This window comes from Magnolia sinica, chromosome 13, assembly GCF_029962835.1.
Source record: "Magnolia sinica isolate HGM2019 chromosome 13, MsV1, whole genome shotgun sequence".
NCBI classification, from domain to species: Eukaryota; Viridiplantae; Streptophyta; class Magnoliopsida; order Magnoliales; family Magnoliaceae; genus Magnolia; species Magnolia sinica.
The window spans coordinates 14,715,658-14,734,116 of NC_080585.1; positions in this window are offsets into that span (position 1 = coordinate 14,715,658).

The following is an 18,459-nucleotide window of genomic DNA, read 5'->3' on the forward strand; positions in this document are numbered from 1 at the left end:
ATCTATGTAATGAATGGTGTGGATCGGCCACACGTTCATTGCATTGATCTATCGTTGCATCTGATGTAAAGATCATGCATGTCTAAAATTAAATGCGAAGTTTCTTGTCACAGAGATTGATTGGTGCACATCTGGTCGAATCAGATTAGATCTGTACGGATCATACAATCCTTGAGGCTAAAATATACAAGGGTCTTACCTTCCAGATCAGTCTGACCATCGAATGGGCCACACTAATCCGTTTTGAAAATATTTAATAAGGAAATCTTAGATTTCTGCACAAGTGCTGGTAATTTGGCTTAGAAACTCGAGATGGGTCATCGGTATATGTGTGGTTAGATCCACACCATTCATCTAATGTATAGAGGTAAAATATATCAATACCTCAAGAATCTGGATGATCTAATCATCTGGTGGGCCACCCCTATCAAGAAATTTCCATTCAATTTCAGAATCTTAAAAACAAAATCTAAAATTCGATAATTAAATTTAATAAACATATTATATATGAAATTTTAAATTATTTGATCATTTATGGTTTGGCTACCTAAAATGTTAATTAAAGGTGGGTCCTATCGTGTAATAAAACTGGACGAGTAATAATATCTTTGATATAATTGATAGAATCTTTGAATTTAAATCAAGCTAATTATTTGATGGATTTTACACTACCAGACTCAAGTGAGTAACCCAACGTGTCTCATGATTAATTGGAATTAAAATAAATTATTTGTGATGGTTTGATTGATTGATGTACTGATTTGAGTGTTTTGTTGCAATATTGTATGATGTAGTAAATTATATGCTAATGTGTGAAATTGTATGAAATTATAATTGTAAGTTGAATTTACTTATCAAGACAACTATCTATGACAATTATAAAAATAATACATTCATACATCATCCATCATTCATTACATTTGCATAATACATGGTCGATCCTAGGGCCCTCCCTAGAAGAAATGTTGATCCTAGTAGAGCGTTACCAGATACGGGCTATGCCTAAGCCTACTGAAAGGTGGAAGCCTACCCAACAGGTGGTTGTGGGTTGACGATCTCCAACTGAAGCATATGAACAATCATCCCATTTGATGCATTCATACATAATTGCATTTATATCATTGTGCATACTCTATTTTTATTATATTTTAATTTCAATAAGCATGAACCATGTTGTGTTTTCTCACTAAGCCTGACCACCTTACATATTTATTGATGAAAAAACCATACAGATAAGTAATTAGCTGATGAGTTGGCGCAGGAATATTAAGAAGTTGTGACTGAACTGGTGCACGACACACGTGAGATATGACCGTATCTGTCAGGAGAGGAATTGACCGCATTTGAACCATTTGTAATTAATTAATTAGAATTTCTTTTGTTTTTATGATCTGATTTATATATAATGAATGATAGTATTAGTTGTAGGATTTTTAAGTATTTGATTGGTTTTATTTAATTGAAATGTTCTAAATTTGTAACAAGTATTCATTGGTAAGCTGTATTGATTAGTGAATGATGTCTAATTTACACTTGTGAATAGACATAGTTGGAATGTAAAAATGAATATTACTTTTGCCTTTGAATAATCGTATAATGGAGTAAAGTTAGTACACTTTGTGTACGAATTACGATTCGAAACTCGAGTATGAGGGTGCACACTCTGTACTTGAATTTCGAGGCGTGACATCATCCATCATGTAGAGTTAAGGATGTACATCGAGTCGAACCGAGTCGAGCTGGACTCAACTTGACCACTGGCTGGCCTTAGCTTGAACTCGGCTTGGCTCAGTCCTCGAGCCTGACTGGTCAGCTCGTCTCGGTTTGGTCAGCAGCTCGGGCCAGCTCGGGCTGAGTTCGAGCCAAGATTGAGCCGAGTTCGCCATTGAGGCATATCCTCAAATACCTACACTGCACCTTCAAAATACTTGGATTGCCCCTTCTAAACAATGTAAAAAATAGAGTTGCTATAGCAGAGCTCTTGAACACAACAAAAAATAACAATACTCAACTTCTCCACTATCATTTCATTGCAGAAAATGAGATTACAACAGGTATATATAGAGATTTCAGAGTTTGAAGAATCTAAATAGCTTCATGGATCCACACCCACCATTGTAGAAACCATTTTCAGATAATGTGCATTCCAACCCAGGTACTCGACTCGAACACAACATTCCATCAGATGTAGCCCAACCCAGGTACTCGACTCAAACACTTCGTTGAGTCATTTTATCAAACACTTGGTGAGCAACATCAATGGCAAAGTAACCAAGTCACTGAACTGGTTCGATCCGAGTTTGATTCAAGCTGGATTCGATCCGAGTCGAGTCGAGTTGAGTCGAGTTGGGGCTAGCTCGAACTCATTTTCGAGCTAAAAAAATCAGCTTGACTCGGCTCGAAATTAGCTTCGAACCGAGTCAAATCGAGTCGAGTCGAGCGAGCTAACCAAGCTAGCTCGGTTCGTGTACACCCCTATGTGGAGCCCACTTTTAATATCCACTGGCCATCATGTGGAGCCCACCTCTGATGTGGACCATCCATTATGTGGGCCCTACCTTTGTTATGGGCCTTCCATCATGCAAGCCCCACATGGATGTGGATTAAATTTATGTAGCAATAAGCTGTTTGTAACCACTCGATATATAAACTTCTTTTGTGCCATTTATCTAGATTATGCACAATTGTCTAACGTGAGTTCGGGTCCATGGAATCACCGAAGAAGTGGCCCACTAAGTGGACCATTGGGATCAACCATTATAATGCACCAATCAAGGAATTATACTGCTAATCAAGGAATTGTGCAGTCTGAATGATGCTGGATAGACACAAAATCCTATACCTTCTTTTTGAGCTATATCACTTTTTTTTTTACGTTGAAATTAGACCACTGAATTTTCTCTTTAATCAGTATTTACCATAAATCGCAATAGTAAACATGTGATCCTAAGGATGCTCCATCCAATTGGGCCACTATTTAAATTGACTTGATATAAGGTTGTTAACCGTCTGAGCTTGGGTGAGGTTAAGAGTCAACCCCTGAGCGGAGCCAACACTAAAGAAGTGCGCTACAAGTGGCTGACCATGGATGTGGACTATCCATTATGTGGGTCCCTGTTAATATGGTGATCCATCATGTAGGGCTTACCTTTGATGTGAACTGCCCATCATGTGGGTCCCACCTTTGATGTGGACAGTCCATCATGTGGGGCCTCCTTTGATATGGAGAGAGAGAGAGAGAGAGAGAGAGAGAGAGAGAGAGAGAGAGAGATAAATTTAAAAAGTTAAAAAAACTTATGGAAATAAGTAGGTTTAAGCAGATAAGTTACTTTTATAATCATGTTTACCATACATTAAGTGAAAAAAGTAACTTAATGACTTAATGTAACTCAAAAAGTAACTTATTTGGTGGTATCCAAGTAAGCCCTTTTTTGTCCGGTATAAATCAAGGCATACACTTGTTGGTGTTTGCACAATTCAATCAAACAAGAGGCTACACATGTTAACAACAACCTGTATTCTATTAACGTGTGTGATTAGGGAAGTGTGGGCATGCCAGAGTTGTTCTCGACTTAATGTTTGATTGAATGTTAGTGCCCCCGCATTGAAATAGACCATTTAAGATTGAATTCAATGACTTAGCCACCCTCTCAACCACTGGTTGTAACAATAATCAGAAGATTTACAGATAAGTAGGAGTTAGTCATCCTTGATGAATTCTTTTTTACTTTGTGTCTTAAGGACTTGTTATTTTGTTGGTAATCGTAGCCAATATATTTATCAATGGAGCGAAGATGAACAAATTAAACTAAAAGGGATTTAAAAAATGTTGATTTTATTGATGCATGATTAATGCTCAATACAATTGACAAAGTAATAAATAAACTAGAGAATAAAAATAAAATTAGAGATGAAAATACCTAAAGTGCTCGTGTGGACAAACGATCTATGTGGATGGTCAGCATGATATAGTTGGGGTGTTCGATCTTCCAAGTAGGGACTCAATTGATCGAGATCTGACAATGAAAAGTTATAATATTTACATTACTCCCAAGCGCACAACAACAATGGCATTAGACAATAGCGATCTATACTAATCTAAACTTCAAACATTTTGCAGTATGATTGGACAGAAGTAGAGAGACTAAAACTAAGCTAAGATAAAAGATACAGATATCATTGTCCCGTGAAAATAAATTATGTTTGGCGTGAACCTGAAGCTCTTCATCGCGTTCTCTTTTTATATCTCTAGGAGGAATACTCATGAAATATATTAGGAAGGCATATTTTGCTATTCTCAAAATTCGAACAAAAGACTTTCCACGCTAATACCATGTTAAATCACTACTTTCTTTAAAAACTCGAGCAGTTAGATGATGGGGATATCAATGTGTATCAAGGACCAACAAGTATGATTCTGTTATTATTAGGCGTGTAGCGCCAACATGTGACAACATCTTATTGATCTATGAGGATGTGCCGAAAATGAATGTAAAGAGTGGGTGGACCACAATCATGCTCAGCTTAATATATGGAATATATGTAATTCAAGATATCCAAATCTCGGTTCCACTTGTGATTTTGCATCACCCATGAACTTTATTGATAGGATGATCCTAACCTTTTTTCACCCAACCACTCTTTCCAACCAATGGTTTGATGGCCTTTGATCAGATGGTTGAATCATGTAACTGGTGTAACATTTGGGCCATGTGCAATGCATGATTTGGGAGAGATCGTGTGTATGGATGGATACGTGCATGATAATTTTCTCCCTGTTCATTTAAACGGCATACCCAAGGTAATCTCCTAGTAACAAGAAAATTTAGGTGTTTTGATTTCCAAAGAGTAAAAGACAGAAAAGGTTTGATGCAATACCTCAAATTTCTTTTTATTCTCTCGGAACAGATTGGATTTGGGGTCACATTCCAATTCCAATTCCAATGATCCAAACGGTTTATATGATGGATCACGTCACAGTGGATTAATGATATGCTTAAAAAAACACACTCTTAATTTAGACCAGAAGATCCTAGCAATGACCTACAAGCATTTGTTAATGCATGGTCCATATTGAAAGGAAATGCATTAAATGATCAGAGGGCTGAAACATCATGTGTTTTTTCTTTTCTTTTACCCCTTCTTTTGGGATTTCTCCCGTCACTGTGAGGCCCATCATATAAGCGGTTTGCATCATTGGATAACCTCAAATCCAACACCCAACGGGCTACAGTCCTGCCATTTGAAAGAAATACGTGGCGATGTGCTGTAGCAAATATCATGGTGAAATCTAACGGGTGAGACTTCTCGACAAAAAAAGAAGAAGTCCGATTCACTTTATGTATTGATATACTATGCTTAGGTACATAAAAACTATTTATAACTAGAAGTGGAACTTGAGTTGGTTGCCCAATTTAAACTTTGATCCGTGCTGGGTTGAAGTTATGTTGGACTTTGGGTTTAAATTCTTTAGTCTCAACCCGACCTAGGTTGGGTTGGGTTTAGGATAGGGCGTTGGGCAACCCGACCCAATCAAAATCTGACCTTATATACATGTAGGTTATGACTAACATACATGATTTAAATGTTACTCATGGCTTAAATAAAAATAGAGTTCATGGAAATTTGACTGGTATGATCGACTCTCTTATTATTTTTTGTCTAAGCATGTTCGCATTGATCACTACTTGAGAGATGACACCCATCTCTAATATGTATGTGGTTTGTTGAGATCTTTCACACGTGTTAACACCTCCACATTAAAGGTTCTTCATTGAATATTCACGGATTATATAAGTTGGAATAATCTGCAACCTGTTTCACGCAGTTTGCAAAACACCCGAGCTTTGTGGGGTTTATCATGTAGTGTGACATCTATCTTATTTTTTTGTTTTTTAAATTTCATTTATTTATGAACGATAATTATAGACTTTATTTTACTAGTGTTATTTCCATTATTATATGTGTTATTTAATGGTTAAATATTTTAACTTATGTATTAGTTTATTAAGTATAGGTATCAACTAACTCAACTCGACTTGACCTTTTTTTTATTACTTAAATTTTGGTAGGGCCAAGTATTCAATTCCTTAGTTGGGTTGGGTAGCTTTGGTTAGATCTTGAGATTGAGTTGAGCCTTTGGCCGACTCCTCTTGAGATTGGATTGAAATTAAGTGGACCCTCAACCTTACCAACCTGCCAAAACTGCACCCTGTGACAGGGCGCTCAATCCCTAAGGCGAATGCTTAGGCTCCTCCAAAAACTTGGCTAGAGGGCGAGACTGAGCTTGAAACCTTAGCCGAGTGGTCAGGGTAGAAAGACCTTGGAACAATGATAAAGATCCCCAGCCTGCTTTTTTGGCCTGGTCCAATTATCAAGTAAGCCACCATTATAAAAGAGAATGAACTACTTAAAGATACTTGCAGGCAAAATTCATTTACCATACATGTATATAGTCTAAGGACGGACGTTGGAATTATATCATATGTCAATGATCCAAATTGTCCATATGATGGGACTTGTTATAGATGAGGATCCTAAGAAGATCTTAGATTAGATTGTTTGAATCCTTGGATTATTTAATCTTTTCCTTAAAGGGCCAGGCTGGTAGAGCTAGGCGATCTACAGCTAAGGACACAACATAAAGGACTAGAGCTGGCCTAGGGCAACCCCCACCCGGCCTTAGTTGGGCCCCTTGCTACCTTAATTTATTAGCCATTTTGAAAATTATCACACTCTAATATCTATAATTATCAAGCTTAATAGTGATTAGACCTCCTAAAATCTAATTAGTAGAGGGTCTGGTGCATGCTTTTAAAGACATCCGGTTAGTGTGGGTTCCAGTGCATACTTTTAAAGAAGGAAAATGATTGAATGTTGGTCACCATCCGATCAAGATTTGATGGTGATGGGCCCTTTGCTTTTCCTTGTGAGAGGCGGGCGGCGTGTGATAATCGTTATCTAATGGTGATAAAGAACAGCATCGAGGTGGGTGTATGATATCGAGTCATTCCTTTATGATAGTGAATAGAAACCGTCTGGTGTGGTGCATGGGAGTATTATTTTGTCATCTATAGAGTCGATCTGAGAGCTAGCATTGTAGATGGCTGATGCATGGAGAAAGCACAAGATTGGAAGATCCCAACCCTTCAATCAACGGCCTATAGATGGTTAATTAAAAAAAATAAAATTGTAGTGATATCCTGAAAATGACAAAAAAATGGATGGCTGGATGTCTTAGGAGATTTTTGGGTATGGGAATTGCCTGTGCCCCCGGCCACAAGAAGTTTCTGTGGTGGGAAGCTGTTTGGGGCCCACGTAGATACCCTTGACAAATCCACTCCGTCCATCAGTTTCTAAACGTCACAATAAGACAGGAATCCAAAAATCAGGAAGACCCAAATCTCAGATGGGCCAGATCACACGAAACAGTGAGAACGGAAACATCCATAGAGGAAACCTTCCTAGAGTCTACCATGATGTTTATATACCGTCCAAAATGTTCATAGGGTTATTACCACTCAGATAATCTGTAGGAACAAATATCATCCTGATAAAAAACTTCTGTGGCCCCCACAAAGTTTCCAATGGTGTCTGTTCAATCCCCACTGTTTCGTCTGGTGTGGCCCACCTGAGTCTTGGATCTGTGTGATTTTTGGACTGCTAATCTTATTGTGATGTTTATAAACTGATGGACAGATTGGATTTGTCACGGGCATCTCTGTGGGCTCCACACAGCTTTCGACCACAGAAACTTAAACTTCCTGTGGCAGGCGGGGGACAGGCAAATGTGGGACCAAATAGCGGTATGGACCACTGAACCATCACATGCTTCGAATCTCTCACTTTCGCAGTGTATCCGTTTGCTAAGGCTCAGTACCCAATCGTTTCTCTCCCCGTGTGTCAACGTGTCTCACATTTGAAGGACATCTGATCCACACATATGGTGGGTCCCACCACGAACATGAGAAAAATAAAGGGACGGTCCTTTTATCAGATTAGCCATTCCTATATTAAATCAGACTGATGGGAAGGATGATTTAGTACTGTCCATTTGTAAAGGGCAACCCACGTGATTACTGAAACAGGCCTGAATTTACATTAGTGATAATCATGGTGGACAGACCTTATGAACGACTCAGATGTCCTACACGAGTTACATTTTGGCACGTGAGGTGGGTACCATGTGAAGGCATATTCAAAGAGCTGCAGGGGATTATTCCTCAGGAGGTATTATAATATAGTATGGAGTTTGGCGGAGTATGGTGGATCATATGTGTGCACACGTCTACGGTATGCATGGCACACATTTATAACGATTTGGGCCTTTCAAATGGTGGGCTCCGTTGTGGATGGTAATGGCCCAAAAAATCACAACCGTGGAATGATCCTAACCACATTGATTTTTTCTGTTGATTTTGATGGTATTCTTTTCAGCTACCAATATGATGGCCACCAACCGATCGAACTGCAAGATCATCTAATCCTGTGAACTTTGGACCTTGGCCGAATAACTAATTGAGCCAATGATTTGGACAGTCTGGATTGACGTGATATGTGTAATTTAGATCCAGTCCCATAATCTCGACCATTGGTTTGTTGAACCGCAGAAGGACCCGATGCGGCTTCCGTGGATCCGGGGAACTACCGAGCTCCGTGGTTCCAGGACTGTGGGGCCCATTTTGATTTCTATTTCTATATCCAAGCCGTCTATCCGCTTTTCCAGATCATTTTATGGTATCATCCCAAAAATAAAGTAGATCCAAATATCAGTTGTATCACACCACAGGAAACAGTGATGATTGAACACCCACCATTAAAAACTCCCTAAGGCCCACCTAATTTTTATTTTCCATCTAACCTGTTAATAAGGTCACACAGACCTAGATGAAGGGAAAACACAAATATCATCTTGATCCAAAAGTTTTGTGGCCCCAGTAAGTTTTGATCAATGGTGGATGTTCAATCACTCATGTTTACCGTGGTGTGGTCGACCTGAGATTTGGGTAACCTTCATTTTTAGGCTCATGCTCTAAGATAAACTGGGAAAACAGATGAACGACGTGGATATAAAACACATACACCACGTTGTGTTCCCCGATCCACCAAAGCCGCGTCCAAAAGTACCAGTGTTAAAAGACCCTCTCAACACGGCTATCCTTCCTGACCTGTCAACTTCCGTCCTCGAAATACACGGTTAAGAAGAGAAATGCAGCAACGGTCCAAATTCAACTGAATAAAAGACCCATCTTGGATTATCCAGTGAGGGTCCATCATACATAGAGTGCGCAAACAGACCAATGCTCTGCTGGATTATACAAAATGAGAACCCATGTGTACGGTCAATGGTCCATAGGATCATAATCCATAGAATCCCTCCCACCTAGAAATTACTAGTAGGGGGACTGTGATGGCATCAGCACAGGATCAGGTGACTATGATCAGAACAAATCTTCTTTTTCCTGCGGTGCATCCCCATCCATGCTTTTGCTTTATATGGGAAAAGCAATGCCAACATATCCACAGTTCTGTTTCACGTAAAAGCAAAAACACTCAACGCCATCCATGCTTTTGCTTTTGATTGTGTTGTTGTATCAGTGTCCATCGACTCTCAACCGTCTAATATGTAGCGAACCTTCAACGTACTTCACGTAACATCCCATCAATTAACCCCAATAAGATTTTAACAAGGGCCCACATGCACTTCCCTCCACTTTACCACACGTGCCAACTTGGCAAGTTCCTGGAACATCCAAGCCGTGCATAAAATGATTCTGACCATCGAATAAAAAAGGTTTGTCCACTTATCTGGTGGGTTACATGTGTACGTTGAGACCATAATCGAGATTTTGTAAGCCGCTCGTTCTTTTTGAATGAAAATAGCCAACCTGATGAGCGAATCAGCTTGGCTTTGGCATATGACCATCCTTGCAGAGTGGCCACCTTATGGACGTACGGCTCAGATGTTCCCCAGACTCATTGGGTTTTCACGTATGCAGCATCGGCCAGCCTGCGTGCGGCGGACGCGGATTAGCCAGCGAGACTCGCTAATGAAGTGACGTCACCAAGTTCTGTGGGCCGCACCATGATTTTTGTTATATCCACACCGTCCATTTATGTGGAGAGATCATTTTAGGCTATGATCCAAAGAATGAGGCAGATCCAAAGCTGAAGTGGATCCCACCACAGAAAACAGTGGGTAGAGTGATTCCGACTGTTGAAACCATCCTAAGGTCCACTATGATGTTTATTTGAGATCCAACCTGTTCATGCGTTGACGCACACATGAAGGAAGGGAAAAAAAAATATCACGTTGATCGAGAACTTTCGTGGCCCTTAGAAGTTTTTAATGGTGGGCAGTACTCTCTCCACTGTTTTCTATGGTGGGGTCTACTATGGCTTTGGATCTGATTCATTGTTTGGCTCATGCCATAAAATGACCTCTAAAAATGAATGGACGGTATGGATTTAAAAAAATAAAATCATGGTGGGACTCACAAAATTAGGTGACGTCACTTCAATAGCGACTCTCCCTGCTCAACCTGTGAGTAGCTATTCCGCGTCCGCGTGGGGCTAGCAAAACTCTAGCTTTGAAATTATTGGTTGCGTATGAATTATGAAAAGCGAGCTTTGCTAACCTCACATGCATGTGTGCAATAAAGCTCATGTACACGCCAAGATAGGTGCCAGATCCAATCCATTCCACTGGATCGACGTTGCAGGCCTCCGAATTAGGTTAATCCACTGGTCAGGTGGGCCATCTGATATTATGGCACACATGTTGAGTGGACCAGTCCACATGTAGACGGTCGGACCAACATGATGGATGGAATGGATCTCGTACCTAGATGCCATGCTGGCACATGAGCCTTATTTCATACGCGTGTGCACTTAGCAAAGCTCATGCAAAGCTCCATACTTTTATTTGTGCTTTTACATGGTCGGTTAAAATAACTGTGATGGGTGGGTCAGTGGCCTGTAGCCGCCAAGTAGGACAAATATTAATTAGAAAATGGCGTACGTTAAGAACATGGGCGTACTATTCTAAGGGTATGATAAGATGAAGTGGGCCACTAAAGTGGTAATTAGTGGTATAATATCATCGCATGATATACATGTTTATACAGCTAAATTGAAATAACCCATGTGCTTTTGGTTCACGTATTGGTCCCTGAACCTCAAGGCATGTGTAGATTGGTCAGGTGAAGGATTCTATGCTTGTGGGACCCATGGATCCTTGATCCAGACCGTTGAGTTGATGGGGCCACTTTTGAATGGAGGATGACTCAAAAAAAAAATTCTCCCATTACGGAATATATTCCTAACTCTTTTGTTGATGTCCTTTTGACTAGAGAGTTGAGAACAAAATATAGGAAAAGATCTGCTGAGAATAAGCCGTCGATCGAAGGATTAGGACATTCCAGGTTGGAGATTTCTGATGCTTAATTACTGTCCATCATGCAGCCCGTCGAACGAACGGTGAGGATCATTGAACCGTTGATGAGGATTACTTTAAAGTATATTCCATATATATTCCAAAATAAAAGGGTTCACATGATATAAAATGTACATGTGGCATTTTATGTAGGCAAGTACAGATGGGCCATAACAGAAAAACTGCCAGGTAAATGTGGATCATTACCCAACTTTCTTTTTAACTGTCCATTTGTAAGATACCAAGTGGATGGTTAGGATCATTCCTTTAGTCCAATTTTTGAGCTGTGACCAATCATGATTAAGTCCGCAGAATGGTTTGGATCGTTTTACAAATTTGACTAATGTACAGTTTACATGGTACCGTAGAGTTGGGATGAGATCCAGTGGTCCACGTCCACTTCTATAATATACACATGCCAAATGTGTATGATGATTCAAACCGTCCATTCGTCAGGAAAAATCATAACGAAGCCATAATCCAAAAATCCCAACACTGACAATCTAATCGTTTCAGAAGGAAGCGGATTGCGTGGTGTGCCACACACCACTGACCTCGGTGGTGTGTATGTGTTATATCCACACCGTCCATCCATTTTTCAAGATCATTTTAGGGCATTGGACCAAAAATATCCAGATCTCAAGTGGACCACACCACAGAAAGCAGTGGGGACAATGATGCCCACCATGATGTTTATTTGCCATCCAATCTGTTCATAAGGTCACACAGAGGTGGATGAAGGGAAAACAAAAATATAAGCCTGATTCAAAACTTCTGTGGCCTCCAAGAAGTTTTCAATTGTAGGCGTTCAATCCCCACTGATTTCGGAGGTGTGGTTTTCTTGAGCTTTGGATATATTTCGTTTTTGGGCCCTTCCTCTAAAATGATCTCAAAAAATGGATGGACGGTGTGGATATAACAAATACATCATGGTGGAGCTCACAGAACTTGGTGACGTCAACACACCACAATGGTCTCGGTGGTGTGTGGCACACCACGCAATCCGCTTCCTTACGAAATGGTATGAAAATTCACTAAAATCTGGCCATTAATTTTTGTAGAAAATTTTGTTTCATGAATAAGATTGTCCAATCACACTGACTTTTTCTCTACCATCCATTTGCAAATCTTTATGATGAATAACCGAGTAGGATTGCCCTTTTTTTATTTTTATTTTATAGAATGGACTCATCCATCATGCATCGCATAACGGGGTGGACCATTATCTTCAACTATCCGTTCAATACATAAATATAAATTTTTTTAATACCATGTTGTACACATGCACATTCCTCAAACCGTACCATGAACCTTCACGAAACCCCACCTCAGTATCTTACAGCAATGTGCATGCATTTTACTAATACAAACATAAGCCCTTGAAAATCTTTAAAAATGTCTGAGTGGGTAGGGCTGTCTGATTTTGACCACTTTAACCGTGTGTTGCAGAAGTGGGCAGACCTCATCATGATGAAATTGGAGGGCATGTTTGTCATTATAGGGAATTTTATGATTTTAAAAATGCAAAGTTAGTTTAAATCACACCACTAAAATCCCATGTTTATCACTTGTTTAATCAGCCCAATACCCACTAATCAGGACCACCCTAGGAAACTACCCGACCAAACCTGATTCAAACACCTGTGAAGAGCACTCGACATTGGTCTGGCCTATGGTGTACAACGTTCCATGAAGTGGAGGTGTGAATATTCATTAAAAAATATATAGCTTGATTTTGGCACGAGGAATGGATTGAAAATACCACGTGAAGGTGAGTAATATACAATTCAATGCATTCCCTTAATTGGGTTGAGTGCATTTTCGGTGATGATCAAAATGCATTTATTGGACGGTGTAGATGATTCATGATGTATATATTAATGCTTACTATTGACTACCGTCACTGATTTTACGGAAAATAAAAATAAAAATTTCATGGACAAAGATATTGGGAGTATTTATATATAGTCGGGATTTGCGGGGTTTGAACACGTGAGATTATTGTGAGGTGATCCAAAGGCCAGATTAATGGCCTGTTTGGGCCCCACTTTTTGGTGTTTGTAATGGATCTTGAAACCGTTATATAGAGGCATGTGTTGTGGTAGACCTTTGGGTTTGTTTTGAAACTAAAGAAAAGCTGTAAAACCCATGTATCTCAGGTGTGTTCTTTTGTTGTCCTTTCAGTCAATATCTCACGGAGAAGTTGGGCAGTTGGGATTTGGGGACATTTTTTTCTGTTAACCAATGCAGCTTGTGTGGATGGAGAGTATCTTACTTTGATCAGTCATAGCTGTACCGGTTCATCTTTTCAGCAGCAACGTGCCAAGCCATCTGGACCATCGATTCTTCATCCTCTAGTTGGTGAACGTTGAAGGTAATTCTTAGCCCTATTATTGTAGCTAGAGGTGGGCATTGAGTCCAGTCAGACTGAGTTAGGGATGATCTGACTTGATCTGGTTTAATTTTGAAATAGAAGTGATCCGAACTCAGTACTGAGTCTGGCATGCCTGACCCGATTCGGGTGCAGGTCTGGCCTGGACTAATCCGGACCGAGTCCGACCCAATCATAAGTACCGAGTCGGGTCGGATGCAAGGCATCCACAAGCTGAGATCACAACTCAAAATGTAGCCTCTTTATCAATCATACAACATCTTAGATACGAAATGTTTGATCTGAGTTGTTATTATTATTTTTTAAATATATATGTATGAGTCAAATTTTAGATCAAGTCAAATCAGTACCAACTTGGGATTTGGGTCAACTCGAGTCGAGTTATTGGGTGACTCAAACTTGACTCAGTTTGAGCTCGGGTTGGACGAAGTCAACTCAAATCGGATCGACTCACCCACTCAGCTCAGATCGAGCAGGATCTAAGCGAGCCGAACGAGTTAAGTTTGCCTAGTCAAATCATCCAGTTGTAGCCTTGAAAAAGATGTGTGGTCCTGTAACCATTTTCATTTGATGTGTCACATCTGAAGTACTTCCACATCTCAATCCACCATTTACTGTAATCTCCTTATATGAAAGAATTAAAGTTTAATGGTAACAAATCAAAGCTTCCTCTCGCAAATCTACTTTAATCTCATGGATGATTTGTGACCTTCCAATCATCTGTTAGGTAGGTTTTATTCAAGGAGGTGTCTTACGTTAAGCAAGCAATTAAGAAAATTTGCTAGATTCATTTCTCTCCAGTTGTTGACTAAAACTGTATCAATTCATCAGTCATTACAAGTTAGGTACAAAAGTTGCATCAAATCATCGATCCCGGAATTTTAGGTAAAAGGCAATCTTTTTAACACTAGTTTTGAGTCATCAACATAGTAAGGTTATATCGTACTACCTAGGCCAGTTCTTTCTTTAAGTTTAATAGCTTATTTGGCTGCAACAATAGTACTATTATGAATATATTTAGATGAGACAGATAACTGTTCGGAGCTAGCTTTATTATTCCTAATCTGTCAACACTTTTATTTACTTGATGGCGAATGGGAATAACCTACTTTTCCAAATGTAAGAGCAGTTTCACACGTCTTTGATAGAAAATCGTTAAGGTAACCTTAGTGTATGTTGTTTTGAGCATATGCATCCCATGTGCCACCGTTAACCTTTAATTGCCTCATATGTCACATCGTGCTACGTCAATCATCAAGCATTCCATGGTACTAACATGTCATTATGTGTCATCTATGCCTTTATCATTTTAAAACTACCCATGTGCTACATACGTCAATACCAATCTTTAAGCATACCTTACATGCAACTTGTTATACCATCCATCTGAAGTCATCTCATGTGTGCTGGAACTGGTGATGTGGGTGAGACCCTGACCATAGGGCTCACCTTGTTGTATGAATTGTATATCTATAGCATTAATCTGTTTTTACAAATTATGTTAGGCCTTGATCCAAAAAATGAAGTTGATAAAATTTTCACTTGGACCACATTACAGGAAACAATGGTTATTGGACACTCACCATTAAAAATGTCCGAAGGTCCTTCATAACTTTTATTAACCATCCAACCTGCTGATAAGGTCACACAAACATAGTTAAAAGGAAAAAAAATAAAATCAGCTTGATCCAAAATTTTTGTAGTCTATAAAAGGTTTTTAATGGTCAATCACCACTGTTTGGTGTGGTCCACTTGAAATTAGTATATACTTCTGTTTTAGGTCCATGGCTTAAAATAATCTAAAAATAATAATAATAGATGAACAGTGTGGATATATAAATGCATATATCGATGTGGGCCCTATGGTCAGGGTCCCACCCACATCACTAGTTCAGGGCATTTACTAAGTTGGTAGTTTCGCAAACCTCCAAGGTTTTTACTCAAATCGAGTGCCCTTATGGTAGCATGGGGAGGGGCAAAGGCCATGCCCTACCAATGACAAGTTATCCTAAATAGATAATTAGGAATGAAACTTTGCTCTCTACTCCTACGTGTACCCACCCTGTACACATTCACCACATGTCATACGGCTAACCATCTTCAAGCACTCCACATGTGTTATTATATTCTTAATCTATATGTGCTATATGTAATCAATCACAATTCATTTTATGTTACTTAGGACGATGTGCTCAACAAACGGTATCCCATATAAATTATCCGAAATAGGCAAAACTAAGCTTACTTCCAAACACGCAAGGGTAATTAGAAATACACAAACACATGTCAGCTTTCTTATTCCACTGGACGTTACTGTATGTCTAACAATCCAAACATCTCCACGTCTGTGAACTCACGTTCCATTCAGGTGATTTGTGCTTCCCATGCTTCTAAGAAGCGCGCATCTGCCATTATTACACCCTGCAAAGCCATACGGCTAAGCTTGTTTGTCCCAACGTCATCACGTGGGCAGAGGAATCTAATCTCTCTATATATGAAAAAAATCTTCAGGTGTATCTTCAACTATATCATTGTTGCGGCCTCTATTTTGGACTATTTTTCCAATTGAGGATGATTGGGCCCACTCGTGCGTCTGGAAGAGGCAATTCACGCCTGCTGATTGACCCACCTAACCAAATCATCCATTTTGGCTTATACGAATGCTCCTTTCGTTAGGTGATCCACTCACTTGGGGTTGCTTTTCTCAAGTGGTGGGCTGGACACGTCTATTCTTTTATCTATTGTAGCCCTTCTTGGACAATCCTAGCCATTAACTTCCACCTTTTTTTTTTTCAGTTGAAAGTGGACCATCGCTGTATTTCTCTTTTCAACATTGAGTAGTGATCCACATTGGGCTAAGTGCAGGGGAAACCTTCCCATGCACACAGTTGCATTTGGACTCATTGGCATCCATATCACCTACCTGGGCCCTCCATAAGGTCCGGTCTAGAGTTGGGCATCGACTCGAGTCAGATCGAGTTAGGGCTGACCTGACTCGATCCGGTTTTGAAATAGGCATGACCCAAACTTGACTCGATATCGAGTCCAGCATGCCTAAATCGATCTGAGTTGGGTTTGGCCTGGACTAATCTGGACCAAGCCCGACCTAGTCAAACGTACCAAGTTGGTTCGACTCAGCACTGATTTGGATCAAGGAAGGGAGTGGAGAGCAGAGAGAAAGGAGGGGGAGGAGGGTGGTCATGATGGTTGTGGGTGGCTGCCAGGTTTGGAAGAGGATGAAGGGAGGGAGTTGAGAGGAGAGAGAGGAGGAGGGTGGTGATGGTAGTGGGTGGTTGCCGGGCTTGGAAGAGGAGGATGAAGAAGGGAGAGAGAGTTTGGATTAGGTCGGGGTTGGGGTCGAGGTCGGGTTCAGGCGGGTATATAGGTTAGAGATATTTAAAAATTAGAACCCGAGCTGAGTCAGATTCGGATTGAGTCGAGTTTGATCAAATCAAGTTTTAGGTCGAGCCGGGTGGAGTTACTGGGTAATTTGAACTCGACTTGATTTGAGTTCATATTGGAGGAAGCCTACTCAGTTTGGAACAATTCATTCATTTAGTTCAGGTCGAGTCGAGTCCAAACGAGCCGGATGAGTCGAATCAGGCCAATTAAGTCGTCCCATGCCCAAGTCTAGTCCGGTCCACCATTATTGGCTGCTTTGGAAAAAAAAAAAAAAAAAAAATCGATTTATATGGGATGGTCCAAGACATCCTATTAGTGGCATAAAAAGTGGATTGGACAAATCATTAGAAGATGGGTCAAGAAAGGAAGGTTTGGGACCACTCGATTGCTATGATTCTTGCACAGTAGCGGAAGAAGATTAGACTAGACCTAATGGACGGTCCAGATGGGTGATCTCAATGCTATCAAGTCCAAATACAACTCTGTTGTGGGAAGGTTCCATGCACTGACTGCATTTCTCTTCGGCAATGAAATGATCTAGTGGGCTAACTGTATGGAAATATTTCTATGCCCCTAGTTGCATTTGAGCCTATTTGGCATCCTCCCTCTCCTATCCGAACGGTTCATTAGATCCGCTCTACGTAGGCTACCTTGAAAAAAATCAAATTAAGCAGATGATCAAAACGATAAAATCAGTGGCATGCAAAGATGGATGGACAATAACATTATTGGAACATAAGTCCAGTCATAGATATTTAGGACCATCAGACTGCTGTGATCTTTTAAATTAATGGACGAAGAGTGATTTTAACCTAATGAACGGTCTGGATAGGTGATGCCGATAACAACAGTCCAAATACAAATAGGTGCATGGACAGATTTCCATGCACTGAGCGCACTTGATCGTTTCTCTATTCGGAGTTTGCTAATTTCACACCGTGTAGATCCGTACACATCCACATGCCGGTACACATGCAAACATGGAATACGTGTGAGAAATCTGAGTTTTCCGTAAGGGGAAACGGATTTCCCACAGAGTTTGGGCCACGTCGTGCCACAGGGATATCCCTGTGGCGTGTGTCTCAGGCAATCCGCTTCCCAGTCAAGGAGGAGTGGAGTTCCCACCAAAGGAATAAAAGCTTCCAACATTCACTTTGGGATTTAAAAAAACAAAACAAAGAAATAAAAACTTCAATTATAAAAACAAGATGGATCTGCAACATTGCAATCA